Below are 16,179 nucleotides of genomic sequence, written 5' to 3' on the forward strand. Positions count from 1 at the left end.
AAAGTTGAAGATGTCCGTACCTCCTCGTTACAAGCTGCTCTTACGGAGCCCAAAATGGACTTGCCTGATCGTTTCGCTGGGGACAGAAACTTGTTTGTGAATTTCCGTGAGAGTTGTAAACGTTATTTCCGCATGCGTCCAGTCTCTTCTGGTTCTGAGACACAAAGAGTTGGACTTATTATCTCCCTGCTTCAGGGTGATCCGCAAACATGGGCATTTGGACTGCCTTCCTCGCATGTTGCCCTTCAGACTGTGGATGCCTTTTTCCTCCAGCTGGGCCTGTTGTTTGAAGACCCAGATAAGGTATCACTTGCAGAATCCAAGCTTCGCTCTCTTAAACAGGGACAAAAAGCTGCAGAGGATTATTGTTCTGAATTTCATAGATGGGCAGTGGAATCAGGCTGGAATGATTCGGCTTTGCGTAACCAGTTTCGGATTGGTCTTTCTGAAGAAATAAAGGACATTCTTGTGCAACATTCCCTGGCAAAGGCTCTGGATGACTTCATGCATACAGTTATATGTATTGACCCTCATTTACGTGAAAGACGGAGAGAGCAGCAGTTGCCTACTATGTCCCCCCGATCTTCTTTGTTGCCTCCTTCACTGGATCGCGAGGAGCCTATGCGAATTGGAGCTTCTCGTCTTTCTCCGGGAGAAAGGCGTAGAAGACGTTCACAAAGTCTCTGTTTGTACTGTGGAGACAAGGCTCATTCCATAAAAGACTGTCCTTTGATATTCATAAAAAGGCAGGGTCTAAGTGTACAGAAGGGATTACACTTAGGTTTAGCCTCAATTTTCCTCCAAGAATTCAGTACTTGTTCCTGTATCCATTCATTCAGCTATTAAAGAGTTCAAGACACAGGCTTTTTTGGATAGTGGAGCAGCAGCTAATTTTATGGACTATGCGTTCTTTCAGAAGTTAAAGATTCCTGCAGTTCCATCAGAGCAAGAAGTTTCCATTTGTGGCCTGGATGGAGGCTTATTCCCTAAAGGAATTCTTAAGGTTAAGACACCCCTTATTCGGCTTACCGTAGGTGTTTCACATATTGAACTCATTTCATTTTTTCTTCTGCATAGTCCTTTGGTTCCAATTGTATTGGGCCTACACAATCCTTCCATTGACTGGTCCTCTGGGGAGATTATTAAGTGGAGTCCTGAATGTCAGTCCTCATGCCCTTCACTCCCTGTGCGGATGCTACAATGTCCTGAAGTTTCATCCGCTTGTAGCATTCCTCATCAACATTTGGATTTTGCTGATGTGTTTTCTAAACAAAAAGCTAATGAATTGCCTCCACATCGACCATATGATTGCGCCATCAATCTTATTCCTGGTTCTAAAGATGTTAAAGCTGACGCTCTCTCCAGAAGTTTCTTCTCTGACCAACAAGTCTCCGTTTCTGAAGAACCCATCATTCCTAAAGATTTAATTCATTTTGCCTTAACCCAGACTCTAGCTGAGACACTCCAGAGATGCCAATCTGAAGCTCCATTGAATGTTCCTGCTCATCTTCTTTTTGTTCCTGAGAGACTTAGGAAAACTGTCCTTTTGGATTTTCATTCTAAAAAAGCCTTTGGTCATCCAGGCATTTCTAAGACTATGGACATTCTCTCCCGTTCTGTCTTTTGGCCATGCTTAGCCAAAGATGTCCGTGAGTTTGTGTTAGCATGTGAAGTCTGTGCCCATAATAAGACTCCTCGGACAGCTCCTCCTGGTCTTCTTCTTCCGTTGTCTACACCTAAGAGTATTGCTGACAGGCATCGAAGACCATGTTTTTTTAAAAAGGGAGATTTGGTCTGGCTTTCTACTAAGAATATCAAGCTGCGCCAACCTACTGATAAATTGGGACCTAGATTCATGGGCCTTTTCGCATCATTGCTCAAGTGAATCCCGTTGCTTTCAAGTTGCAACTACCCAATTCTTTACGTATTAAGAACACTTTTCATTGCTCTCTCCTCAAAACGTTTTGTTCTTCCATGAGATTTGGAAGTAAGCCTAGTGCCAAACCTGGTCCCGTGACTGTCCATGGTCAACAGGAATTTGTTGATGAAAGAATTCTGGACTCCAAGTTCTCCAGAGGTAAATTACAGTTTTTGGTTCATTGGAGGGGTTCCGGCCCAGAGGAACGTTCCTGGGTTTCAGAAGATGCACTCCATGCTCCCAGACTGAAAAGACTTTTCTTTCAGAAGTTTCCTGATAAACCTGGATCTGGGGGTTCTTCAACCCCGCGTCAAGGGGGGGTACTGTTAAAAGTCCAGTCCAGGACTTGTCTCCTGCCGGTATTCCTCCTGCTCCTGACCATGCTTCTAGGTTGCCGGTTGCTAGGAGACCCAGACGTCAGAGGATTTCACATGTTTCCTCCTAGTGTTGCCTGATTGGCAGCTGATCCTTTTTGAACTTCCTGGACTGTCGCCGCCCTGTCGGCTATAGAGTTTTCATGTGGAACTTTTGGTTATGCAAGCTGCTCTCTGTGCATCCAGACTTCCAGCAATATTTTCTACATGCTGCGTGTATTCTGCTCAACGGCTTTTAAGTGACCCAAGTACCCTGGGTCCAAGCAATGCTGTCTCCAGTGCCCTCCAGGCCATACAGCTATCCTGCTTCTATACCACGGTTCAAGCATCGCTGTCTACAGAGCCTCCAGGCCATACAGCTATCCTGCTTCTATACCACGGTTCAAGCATCGCTGTCTACAGAGCCTCCAGGCCATACAACTATCCTGCTTCTATACCACGGTTCAAGCATCACTGTTGACAGAGCCTCCAGGTCATACAGCTATCCTGCTTCTATACCACGGTTCAAGCATCGCTGTCTGCTGAGCCCTCCAGGCCATACAGCTATCCTTCTTCTAAGCCACGTTTCTAGCTATGCTGTCTACTAGGCCCTTCAGGCCATACAGCAATCCTGCTTCAACACCACGTTTCAAGCACCGCTGTCTACTAGTCCTTTCAGGCCATACAGCAATCCTGCTTCTGCACCAGGTTTCAAGCATCGCTGTCTGCTAGGCCCTCCAGGCCATACTGCAATCCTGCTTCTATACCAGGTTTCAAGCATCGCTGTCTGCTAGGCCCTCCAGGCCATCCAGCAATCCTGCTTCTTCACCACGTTTCAAGCATTGCTGTCTACTAGGCCTCCAGGCCATTTAACAACTTTCTTTGGACTGTAAACCTACAGTATATTCTATTGACTGTCCTATGGTTTCAGCTCCTTATTGCACCATTGACATGTTGTGTTTACACTGGTCCATCATATCATTTATTTAGTAAACTGCCATGATTTATCTATACCTCTTGTGTTTGTTCTTCGATCTGCCATGTATCTCCAACACCTCCATCTCGGTCCTAGCAATTGCTAGAGGATCGGAACAATAACTTTCCTCGTCTTTTTTTTCAGCTTATATGTTTTACAGAAGGAACATATTAGCAGACCCCAATATTTTTGAATACTCTATAACACTGAAAGCTCTATGCTTGCCATGGCAAAAAAAAGTGGCTTTAGCTACAGGGAGCTAGCACTGAAAAATGAAGCTTGCAGCTATGTATCATAGACACTTTTCATAGTTCCCATGGAGAGCTATGGGGACTGCTTTTGTGAGTGAAAAAAGAGGAACCACTACAGATAGCTCCGATATCTATTAATTATGTGGAATCAAAAGCTGCAATCCTCTGACAATGGTCTATTGCAGCAATAAGAAATTATTTTTCAGGGCAATTTATTAAGGTTCTTTTGCTGGCACATGGGCTGTGATAATAGGTAAGAGAAAAAGTAAAGGGACCTGTTCTTGGACTATTGACAGCAAAAGGTGTTTAATAAATAAGCCCACTGATCAGATTGTCATGCTAATTCTATAAGTCAAAGGGGGATATCACCAAAAGAACAACATATACAGTAACAGTTATAGATATTGTTTGTTGGATTGATAACTGTTATATTAGTCAGGGCTGCTATGTATCTGTACCTTTTCTGGATGGCTCTCCCTCTTCTTATTTAAAACATCCACAGCCTCACTGGAGTGAATGAGCCGGATTTGTACCTCTGCTGTCCCCGGCCATAGGAGGAGGAGTGTGGCCAGCTAGCTGCCATTACCATGGTCCTTTACTTGCCCAGTCACTCCAGCCTTCAGTGCCGGAGAGTGCAGCTTGGCCCGGAAGTAATCTACACCATATTCCTTTGGCCGACCATTGTGGTCCCGAGCTGTGATGAGCACCTCCAATGTCTCTCCAACCCTGTATGTGTCCCATGAATTCAGCAGATGGTAATCACAGAGACTGGGACTGGTGGATAAATTATAATGTGTCACAGTGGTTGGAGGCTCAGGCCAGTCAATCAGTCTTAAAAGTTCTTTGAACTTGGAATCAACCGTTGTGGGAGAGACTGACGTGGTGTGAAGAGCATTCGTGGGACGTCTGTGCATCTTAGGGGAGGGTGGTTTGTACTTTTTCAAAGAATCCATTGTCAGAAACCTGAAAATGAACTGAAGATAGCACACATTACAAATACTTTAAACAATTAAACAAACCAGTTGTGGATAAACTGCGCTATGATACAATGTGAATCACAGTGTTGGGCAGCAACATGGGGGCAGAATGAGTTAAAAATATTGAAATCATAATACACTGATCAAAATGTAATCAAACTTCTGATTGGATGGCCATGTACTCCTTAATACCTGCGTGGTCCTCAATTTTAGTAGTGTGTTATATCCCAATGCTTTCTCCAGGAGCTCCTCCCAAATCTACTCAACACAGAGCAGAGATGAATTACCCTGGTTGATAAAGATCTCCTGGTTTGCAAATAATCTAGAGTTGAGCGGTTCGGTTTTGACGCACTTCTTTTTGCAAAATTATCGCAAGTTCAGATTAGTTTGGATTTATGTTATTGGCTATCCAAAACACGTGAGAGCTGGATAGCCAACATGAAGCCGTTTTTGAGATCGGAACATAACCAAATGAAACCGAGTAAAATGGTACCGCTCATCTCTAAAATAATCTATTTATCTATCATATTAATGTCTCACACACATAATCACGCAACTAAAGTGTCCTTTAAATTTATTTTCAGACGGTTAAATATATATTTGTAACTCAGATATAATATATATTACGGCACAATTTTGCATTATCCAATGCATATTTATTCATTATGCTTAATTAACCAATACACTGGTGAGTAAATTTTGGCAACTGCGGTCAGATATTCAACAGTTTGTCTCTAAGACATCCATTAACACCGACCTTAAGGAAACTGCTTACAAACTTTGGGCCTGATTCAGACCCGCTCGCAAGCGGGTTGAAGTTGGCCCAGTGCGCATGCACACGACGGAGCCGGCTCCGTCGTGCGCATGCGCGAGATCCGGATAGCGACGGGCAAGGCGTCGCTCCAGGTCTTGCTACAAAAGGGGCGTGCTGTTGATGTTGAGTGACAGCACGCCCCCTTTGGTGGGCGGGCCGGGGGCGTGTCTGCCCAGATGAAGGCGTTCCCATGGGAACGCCTACCGTCTAGGGCCGGCCCCACTGACATCACAAGTGATGTCAGTGGGAGTGCTTTCGGCTCTGTTAGAGCAGAAAGCACTCTTGGGCTTGCGGCAACGAGACCCTACCACAAGGATCTCATCGCAAGCCCGATGGTCGCGATGGTCTTTACCATCGCGACCATATTCCTGGCCGCTCGCTATAGCTGTGGGTGGTCACCCACAGCTATGCGAGCGACCAGAAGGCCGCTCTAAAAAAAGAGAATGACGGCCCTGATTCAGAGCGAGCGCTCTGTCAGAGAGCGTCCGGCTCTGAATCAGGGCCTTTATACCAGATGGTAGTTGGTCCCTGAAAAACTAAAAATCCATCTACCCATTGACTTCAGATCTTTGCTGGCGTTAGTGTGGACATAAAGGCTCCTACTTCCATATATGGTGGGATTGTCCATTGATTTCAATATATTGGGATGAAGTTTTAACTTTGATCGACTGTATCTTCATCTCTGTACCCAATAAAGACCCATTACATGTTTGTTATGCAAACCACCTCTAAACCTTATATTAGGCTATGTGATCATGTATTTAATGCTGCTAAACCCCCCAACCCATTTTTTTTCCTCCCTCCCAACCCAGTTTCTTCAAAGTTACATCCATTATTGTAGTTGTCAAATGTTAAAAAACATGAAAAAACAAGATAGGTTGATATCTTTAATTATTTTTATTTTTGCTGAATCACTTATTACAGTTTTTGTGTCTTTTTGTATCCATACTCAGTTTTGTATTTTTATTGAATTATATGATGTTGACCAGTCTTGCCTAAACGCGACTTTGTATTTTGTCTGTCTTCTACCTTTATAAATAAATTGAGTTTGGCAATTTCATTTAAATGGTCACATTCCATCAATATCAGTAATTATTTATGCAGTACCCAACAAAGTACAGTATGTCTTGTTTGTTTGTTTTTTTCCAGTTGTCTTTTGGCTTGATTCAGAAAAACACCCTAAGTCAATGCCGCACTCAAGCTGCTGATGTTTTCAATCGCATCGATGGTTGCCTATGAAAGCCACGATAAAATGTAGACACAGAGACAATTTCAATGGGAGTTCCTGGGCAGTAACGGGGGTGACTAGCCAGAGCTAGGTGTTTCACGGGCAGCTACTGCGGTTTTTGCAGCAGCTGCACTGTTTTCTAAATGGAAAGTGAAAAAAAGCAAATGTGTATTTTTATTCACCACCAAGAAATATGTAGTGGTTTGTGCTTCAGAACTAATCCTCCAATCCTCCGGCAAAAAACAAAATCTCAGTGACGTGCGGTTAGGTGAGGCAGGTGAGACGGAGCCCTTCCTGTCATACTTAGGTATACTCCACAGTTTTACTGTAGAGGTTATGGGAAGAACATACAGAAAATTTTATAAATGTCTTCTTTGTATTGTTCTGATGGTTTCTGTGGTCAAAACTCTGGAGTAAAAAGTATATGGCAGGTGAGGCACTGCCTCACCTGTCTACCTTTTCCACACATCCCTAATCAAAACTCACCAAATTTCCAGCACTATATACTGCTGCACCTTTGTATAATGCCCACATGAACCCTCAGGTTCATATATGTGTGTGTAAATCTGGCTCTGATACCAGCTAGTGCCTCCCCAGCCATTTACTTCACTGCACGTCGCTAAATCTAAATTATAATATAAATCATAGGAAAAGCTGCACTTGAAAATGATCACATATTTTCTCTGTTTGAATGAAACGCATGAGATGTGTAACAATAATATGGTCAGACGTGTATCGTGTAGCCATGGCGCACAGACCAAATGCATTCTATGGCACCACCATCCCAATCCAAACCCCCCTCCCCCAACCAGTAGTGTGCTAGGGAATGGTCATGTCCAACCTGTGAGGGGAGTTAATAGGAAATAAAATTAAACATTGGGGGTAGTATTGGATTATGACCCCTAGGGGCCCGAGGCATTATACCTGTTCGCCCTCTCTCACCAATGAATAGTATTATTTCATTGGTTAAATGTATAGAGGATATAAAGGCTGGGTCACGGACTCTGACTCATGGGGCAAAATTGTTTCTCCAGCCTCTGTCACTTATTGCTGCATTACTGCTCCTCTGGGGAACTTCAGGGACTATCAGATCATGCGTTTGTGTCTCTGCTGATAGGGGGAGCCAGGAGCGCGCATATACGCCCGGCTGCGTGCGGCTCTCAGCATTTCATTAGTGATTACAGTCACTCTGCACCACTGAAATGCCTGTGAGCTGGGAGCATACTAGTGCACCCTGCTGCATGTGGCTTTTCTCGGCAGCAGCCGGGGGTTGGCAGGTAGCACAATGGCAAACGGCTGGTCAGGTCGCTTGTCATCATGCTGTAGTAGGAGGCAGTTGGCCAGTGATTTCCAGACACCAATGGGGATGTCAATGCCAGGGCTGAAACTAGGATATCTGTCACCCGGTGCAAGGCAGCAATTTTGCGCCCCCTCCCTTCCCGTACCTGGATTTTGTCCTTGCTCCTCCATAAGGCAGTGCACTAGTCAAACGTCCCTGGTATAATGACTTACATTATTCCACACACCATAATGCCCATTACACATTATGCCACACACTGTAATGCTTATTACCAAAGTGCCACTTACATATTTGCCCGAAGTTACATGCTCGTTGCCGTAGGGTTTCATGCTAATTGCCATGGGGTTTATGCTCGTTGTCATGGGTTTACATGCTCATTGCCAGGGGATTACATGCTTGTTGCCAGGGGGTTACATGCTCATTGCCAGGGGGTTACATGCTTGTTGCCAGGGGTTTTCATGCTCGTTACAAGGGGGTTTCACGGGAGAAGATGCAGCTTTAAGCATCTTCTCCCGGCCCTTGTGCTGGCCTACAGACACTAGAGGTCCAGTAGGACCTGTAGTGTCTGTCTCCTCCTTGGCGGCGGCCATTTTTGCATGGCCGTTTTCAGCAGAGTCCATGCGGACGGCTAGTTTGCATGGAATCTGCTGAAAATGCCCATCCAAAAATGGCCGCCGCTAAGGAGGAGACAAACACTAGAGGTCCAATAAGGACCTCTAGCATCTTTCTCCTCCTTGGCGGTGGCCATTTTTGGATGGCCGTTTTCTGAATCTGCAGTCCCCAAGCCACCGTGAGTCAGCCCTTTTTCACCCCCTGCATTTCGGCACCTGGTGCACGTGCACCTCTAGCCCCCCCTAGTTGCGGCCCTGTCTATGCTATGTATTGCCAGGGATTGGGAAACGATTCCCTGTCTTAAGTAATTACCAGAAAAAAAGAGAAGAATGCAACCCAGACAGCGCAACTAACCAGAACAGGCATCTGGAGAACGAGCTCCGCCTCCGCTATGCCCCTAAAAATTTAAAACACATACTACTAACCAATTGAGTTAACCATGTGCTTATTGATGCCATCATGTGAGCTATTTGTCACTATAGCAGTGAATTATACTGGCAGGAAGTGCTTAATGCTTCTACAGGGTCAAGGCTGGCATGTGTGCTCACAGGGCCTGATTCAGACCCGCTCGGGCCGATACCTGTGGTGTCTTTTTTTTCATTACGCGGTAAGAACATATGCCGGAATCGGTATGTTCGAATCCTGGCAGCGGCAGCCCAACAAAACAGCAGAGCCCGGCAGTGGAAGCCCGAAAGCGCTGGAAATCCCGATCGTGGTAAGGAAGTATCAACTAATCTAACCTAACCCCCCTAACCCTAACCCTCCTTAGGGGTGCCTAACCCTAACCTCCCCCCCTGTGCCTAACGCTAATCCTCCCTCTAAGTGCCTAACCCCAGGGGCGCCGAGAGGGGGAGGGAGCGGGTACAGATTACCCGGGCCCGGGCTTCCTGAGGGGCCCGGGTCTGACACCGCCCCCCCTCCCTCACAGCAGCCCATCACACAGCGTGTGCTGAGTTGCGGTTGGAGACTGCACGTGGCTGCTGAGCAGCAGCCACAGCAGTCTCCTATGCCTGTGCGGGGGAGTGATCATACTGATCGTGCCCCCCTTGGCTTTGTGCCAGGCTGAGGGGGCCCAGAGCGCCCCCCTCCCCTGCAAATCTTTTTTTTTTTTTTGGAAAGGGGGCGTGGCCACACCTCCCATGATTAGGCCATGCCCCCTATTACCCGGGCCCGCCTTGGCTCTTGGTGGCCCTGCCTAACCCTAACCCCCCCTTCCCCGCTGCCTAAACTTAAGTCCCCCGGGGGGTGCCTAACCCTAAGTCCCCCCCCCGAGTGTCCTAAACGTAACCCTCCCCCCCCCCGCGGCTGTCCGGCTGCAGCACCCGGCCTTGGGGATGTGACAGGCGTCTAGATATAGATGCCGTCATTTATCCCACGCTGGGATAAAGCAGTCGGGAAGCCGGCTGTCAGGATTCCGGCAGCCGGCTTCCGATTGTATACCCATATGTCTCATGCATGTCATTGTGTTGAAGTTTTTTATTTTATTTTTGGGGAGGGCTTGTAATGTACAGGCTTTACACGTTTTTTTACGACATTATGGTGCTGTCTTCAATTAGATGTTATTTTGCACTTTTTTTGTTTGCTTTAAAAGCAGATGGCATTTTGTTGGCTCATTTTACTTTTACCAGTATTTAAATTTGCGTACTTTTTTCTGCATATTTTTTTCAGGGGTTCTGTTTAACACCATTTAATTAAAAATATGGGGCTAAGCGAATGCAACACATACTTTTTCATCCGCAAACCTCAATTTTTAAAAAAAATCCTGCACGGACTTTGCGCATTCTATTTTCATATGTGCCCCTAAATGCACTTTCCTTTATGTCCAAGTTTTGCGAATGCATCTGATTTATTCCATTTTAACCAAAATATGTGCATAAAGGGAACATGTGTAATCTTGTTGGAGCATAATTTAAAATTATAATTTGTAAACTGCTCCTGGCCCCCCCCCATAAAGATAACCAGACATGGGGGCTTACTGTGGGTGACCCCATTTGTAAGTTTCACATTCTTGGAGTGGCTTTGGATTGTTGGTGAGCTCATAGTGGCGATGCTCCAACAACCCAACCAACTTGTACATCCTCCTAGGCCAGGGAACTTTTTTACCTTTTACCCCAAAATATATTTAGATATGCCGACGTTACCCACTTGATTTGAAAGGAAGGAAATCCTATAGTAGTGCCCCCATATAATGCCCCTGTAGTAGTGCCCCCATATAATGCCCCTGTAGTAGTGACCCCATAGTTATGCCCCTGTAGCAGTGCCCCCATAGTTATGCCCCTGTAGCAGTGCCCCCATAGTTATTCCCCTGTAGTAGTGCCCTTATATGTAATGCCCCTGTAGCAGTGCCCCCATATGTAATGCCCCTGTAGCAGTGCCCCCATAGTTATGCCCCTGTAGTAGTGCCCCCATAGTTATGCCCCTGTAGTAGTGCCCTTATATGTAATGCCCCTGTAGCAATGCCCCCATAGTTATGCCCCTGTAGCAGTGCCCCCATAGTTATGCCCCTGTAGTGCCACTTGTACAAAAAAAACACTTAAAACCTTAATCCCCGCTCCTGCATCCACCACCGTCCTGTCCACCCGGCTGCTCCTCGGAACTATGGGAGAGATGTCATGATGTCTCTCCCATAGTGCGCATGGAGAGAGGCGGAGGCTGTAGTTCAGAAGAGAGCTCCAGCCTCCGGCTAACGCGGCACTTCAGGGAAAGAGTCGGGCGCCCGCTGGTAATAACATCTCAGCGGGCGTCCGGCTTAGAGCCTCCCTGCGGTGCCAGGCTAGAGATCACTGGTGCCGGGTGCAGTGGCGCACTCGGTTCACGTGTACCTCCAGCCCTGCATCCATTACCCCCAGGAATTTCACTTTTACCCCATGTGGGGTTATTTACCCCTGTTCCCCAACCACTGTCCTAGGCGTAGGCATCAGAGGCATGCAAGGCTCCAGATATATAGAACATGTGTCACCCTTTTTGGAATGCCTGATGATGTGGTGTTAAGGCGTTACCGCCTACCCCCAAACATTATCCTAGACACGCTCTCATTAATAGATAGTGATCTTGAAAGTGAAACAAACATTCCTACAGCAATTTCACCAATCACCCAGTTTATGGCGGTGTTACATTTCTGTGCCTCAGGGTCCTTCCAGACCACAGTGGGGGTTGTGGCTGGCATTTCACAGGCCTCCTTTTTCCGGATCCTGGGGCGCATGATGCATGACTTCTGGTAAGTTTAGTTAATTTGTTGTGTTTTTTACATTTTTCTAAAGTGTTTTTTTTTTATTATTATTATTTCCACAGGAGGCAGTGGATATCCTTGCATGCCCTGGCTGCTGACTCCTTATTTGGCCCCCACACCAGGGCCACAAACCCAATATAATGCCGCATTTACTGCCACCAGGCAGGTGGTGGAGCGCTGTATTGGCCATTTAAAAGGCCGATTTAGATGCCTCCACCGCACTGGTGGTGAACTAATGTATTTTCCGGCCATGGTTTCTAAAATAGTGGTCCTGTGTGGGATATTTCATAACATCGCCATAAGGAGTCGAGTCCCAATGCAGCCAGAGGATGCCTTGCTGGAGGATGGCTCCCCTCAGGTAGGTCGTGTGAGAGTGTCCGGGGGGGAGCATCTGCGATGATGTTGTTTTGTGTTATTTCAGGTAATTTCATTTTGGCCTGCATTTTTTTTTTTTGGTAAACAGTTATGTGGAGTTGCTTGCCATTTTTTGATTGTTTATTAATGGTTTTGTTTTTTTTTCCAGGAAATTACATATCATCATCCTTGCTTCTACCCAAAAAAACATCATTGCCACATTATCTCAAACCTTGGGTCATGGAAAAAACTCATCATGGAATGGATTCGCACAACATGTTGTCACGCTCCATCTTCTAGCAGTTCTTGATTTTTATATATTATATTTGTTAAAATATTTTTCTTTGTGTTGTTCCCAATAAATTGACTAATTCTATCATTGTGTTATTTTTTTATTGCAAGCTAAATTTTGGAAACGCACATTCCTTAAAATTTAATCAAAACACTTTTTGAAAAATTGAATACAAAATTACATTTCAAGAGTGTGTGTGTGGGGGATTGTGTGTTGTAGGTGATCTGGTTTGCACTTTTTAAGCCAGTTTTTATAATAAAAAATTATAAATCTGGTTTGAAGTACACATTTCACACACATACACAATGCTTGCAAAATGCGTTAGTTACATATACTACATATGGGTAGTAGAGCAAACATGTTGATTATGTATTTTAATTCAAATATGATGGGTAGTATGAAGTTTTCGGCATTTCTAATTTGATTAAGCAGGTGTTTAATTAAAAAATTGCTTTAGTATTAAGCAAGTAGAAATATGTTGGACATGAGACCCAATTAAATGTCTTATAAAGTTCAAAGAACAAATAAGCTTTTTAAAAGTATAATTAACCCATGCCCCATATACCAACAGATTGGGTCACCTTGGTTCGTAATGTGGTAGTCTGTGAAGAAGGAGACATTTTTAAACACAAAAATTTTACTGGAACAAAAATACATTAAAATATAAAAGTAAACCAAAAATTATTGACGTCCAAGTAACTCAATAATATGGGCCAAAGAGGAGTCAATGTGGCCTAAATGGGCCCAAACATGCAGCAATTCTGAATAATCTGGCTTGACAACATCCGTGGCTCTGTTGAAACATTACAATATAATAGAATTAAAAGGAGAGTACAAAAAACAAACTAAAAAAACATTTTAATATACTTAGGCAATCGTATTATACATTTGCAGGTGAGTCAACTAATCTGCATTTGGCCCGTCCCTTTCAAACATTTCATAAAACATTATTATAAGACATTAGCCGATATTAAAAGGCATGTTCTCATGATAAAGGCCCATGTAAGAGTGGGTAGGCCACTCTGTGTTGTTTATGAATGAAGACTGATCCAAGAGGCAATGTTTGCAAATTACACAAACAGGGCCAGACACAAAAGGCATGTGTTGGCCTGTGGCATGGGCAAACTGAAAGTAGGCAACTTTGTACATGAAAGTAATCTAGTTTAGAAAATTCAGAATGGTTAATCACAAATTTTGATGTGCCACCCCAAAAAATAACAAAAAAACAAGAAATAAAAACTCACACCTACAACATTACATTAATACTTGAAATTTTCATGGTTAATGTGTAACCAAAATATTATTATTCTGTTTTTTGAATAAGCAAATAAATGTGGACTCAAAATTTGAGGATGGTCATATTGAAAGCATTTTGAAGAATAGACAACTGACTTGGGTTTAGACAAACCAAAACAACTGTACACATTTGAGAGTGGCTCCATGTTAACAATTTCAGCCAGATTTATTTAAAAAATTAATCATGATAAACAAACTAGTAGGAACAATACACCCCCAAAAAAAGGTTTACTTCTGTTTGGATTACATTTGGTTGCAGTTTCAAACAATGTATGCATAGGGTCAAATTTAGAAACAACAAAAAGAAACAAAAACATTTTGAACATTAAAATAATAACATACCTCCCAAATCCTCCAATGGGGCTAAGCCTGCTGAGTCCTCGACAGAGGGAGGCGTGGGCCAATATATTGGCGAAGGTTGCAGGGAGGGAGGGGTAATTTAGGAGGGGTACATTTGTATACACATTGAACCATTAACACAAATACACTTACGAAGCCGGATCTGCAGCAACAGAGATGCCAGCAGGGCAGGTGACCCGCGGCGCAAATCAGGCCATCGCCTTTCAAGCTGCCCAATGGTCCTGCGAAAGCAAGACGAACTGAGGCGGGATGCACCTCCGCGTACACTTCATGTTTTATGCGGTTTGGAATGGGGGAGGGCTGGAGTGCCCAAGTGACGGTCCAAAATCTCAGTTAAGATGGCCAGCTCACGCCGCGTGAATGCACTCGCTCTCATGATGGCAATGATATTTTTGCACCAAAACAGTTTTCTTACAGGTACCAAACAAATGTGATTGACTAATTAACTTTCATAAAACACATATGCTAACTTCGAATGGTTAATGCATGAGTCATGTGACAATAAAAGCTGATAATATTGCGAGTTATGATTGGCTACATGTGTTTAGGTGCATAAGCAAAGTTAAGGGCAAACAGAAACCCATATTTTAATAAACACAGCTATTTGCAAAGTTCACTTACTAACAAGCAAACATTCTAAGGATATAAACAAAACAACATCTTGAAAAAAAAAAAACCCGTAAGGATAAACCATAACAACTTTGAAAAATAACACAAAATCTATAAAGTTTATTGACATTTGGAAAAAAAGGCTAGAGTGCAAACAATTGGACATCACTTAAGCAAATTAATGAAATGATTGACAGCAATCAATTAACGGATGCTTTGGAAACGAAACACAAGCCAATCGAAACATAACAGAGTTACTTCCGGAAAATACTTGTGCGAGCGCAAACATCATAACAACCACAAGTGGCCCGCTCGCTAATGCTGTCGCTCGTTATCTAGAGGAGGAGTTGGGTGAATATGGGGCGGATGCACGTGCGAGAGTATTGTTTAACATATTTCCGCACGCACGCACTGTCGGTGAACACAGATTTGCGTCCGGGCCTGAATCAGGCCCTAAGTAATATTGAAATGTTTCTGTCAGAAATGTGTATTTTTTGTCAGTGAGGCAGTGATGTGTATGTCTGTCAGGGAGGCAGTGATGTGTATAGTGAGGCAGTGATGTGTATGTCTGTCAGTGAGGCAGTAATGTGTATGTCTGTCAGTGAGGCAGTAATGTGTATGTATGTCAGTGAGGCAGTAATGTGTATGTCTGTCAGTGAGGCAGTGATGTGTATGTCTGTCAGTGAGGCAGTGATGTGCATGTCTGTCAGTGAGGCAATGATGTGTATGTCTGTCAGTGAGGCAGTGATGTGTATATGTCAGCGAGGCAGTGATGTGTATGTCTGTCAGTGATGTGTATGTCTGTGAGGCAGTGATATGTATGTCAGTGACGCAGTGATGTGTATTTGTGTCAGTGAGGCAGTGATGTGTATGTCTGTCAGTGAGGCAATGATATGTATATTTCAGTGAGGCAGTGATGTGTATGTTTGTGAGGCAGTGATGTGTATGTCTGTCAGTGATGTGTATGTCTGTGAGGCAGTGATGTGTATGTCTGTGAGGCAGTGATGTGTATGTCTGTCAGTGATGTGTATGTCTGTGAGGCAGTGATGTGTATGTCTGTCAGTGATGTGTATGTCTGTGAGGCAGTGATATGTATGTCAGTGACGCAGTGATGTGTATTTGTGTCAGTGAGGCAGTGATGTGTATGTCTGTCAGTGAGGCAATGATATGTATATTTCAGTGAGGCAGTGATGTGTATGTCTGTGAGGCAGTGATGTGTATGTCTGTCAGTGATGTGTATGTCTGTGAGGCAGTGATGTGTATGTCTGTCAGTGATGTGTATGTCTGTGAGGCAGTGATGTGTATGTCTGTGAGGCAGTGATGTGTATGTCTGTCAGTGATGTGTATGTCTGTGAGGCAGTGATGTGTATGTCTGTCAGTGATGTGTATGTCTGTCAGTGATGTGTGTGTCTGTGAGGCAGTGATGTGTATGTCAGTGAGGCAGTGATGTGTATGTCAGTGAGGCAGTGATGTGTATGTCAGTGAGGCAGTGATGTGTATGTCAGTGAGGCAGTGATGTGTATGTCTGTGAGGCAGTGATGTGTATGTCAGTGAGGCAGTGATGTGTATGTCAGTGAGGCAGTGATGTGTATGTCAGTGAGGAAGTGATG

The 16,179-nt window shown here is 44.3% G+C and overlaps 1 pseudogene; it reads right to left on the reverse strand.

Moving 5' to 3' along the window:
• The window catches only part of LOC148507450 (NXPE family member 3-like), a 59,914-nt pseudogene extending 55,451 nt beyond the window's left edge, over window positions 1-4,463 (reverse strand).
• Window positions 4,464-16,179: the final 11,716 nt, after the last annotated feature.

The sequence above is a fragment of the Taudactylus pleione genome, unplaced genomic scaffold (genome assembly GCF_031769625.1).
Source record: "Taudactylus pleione unplaced genomic scaffold, aTauple2 ptg000393l, whole genome shotgun sequence".
Taxonomy (NCBI): domain Eukaryota; kingdom Metazoa; phylum Chordata; class Amphibia; order Anura; family Myobatrachidae; genus Taudactylus; species Taudactylus pleione.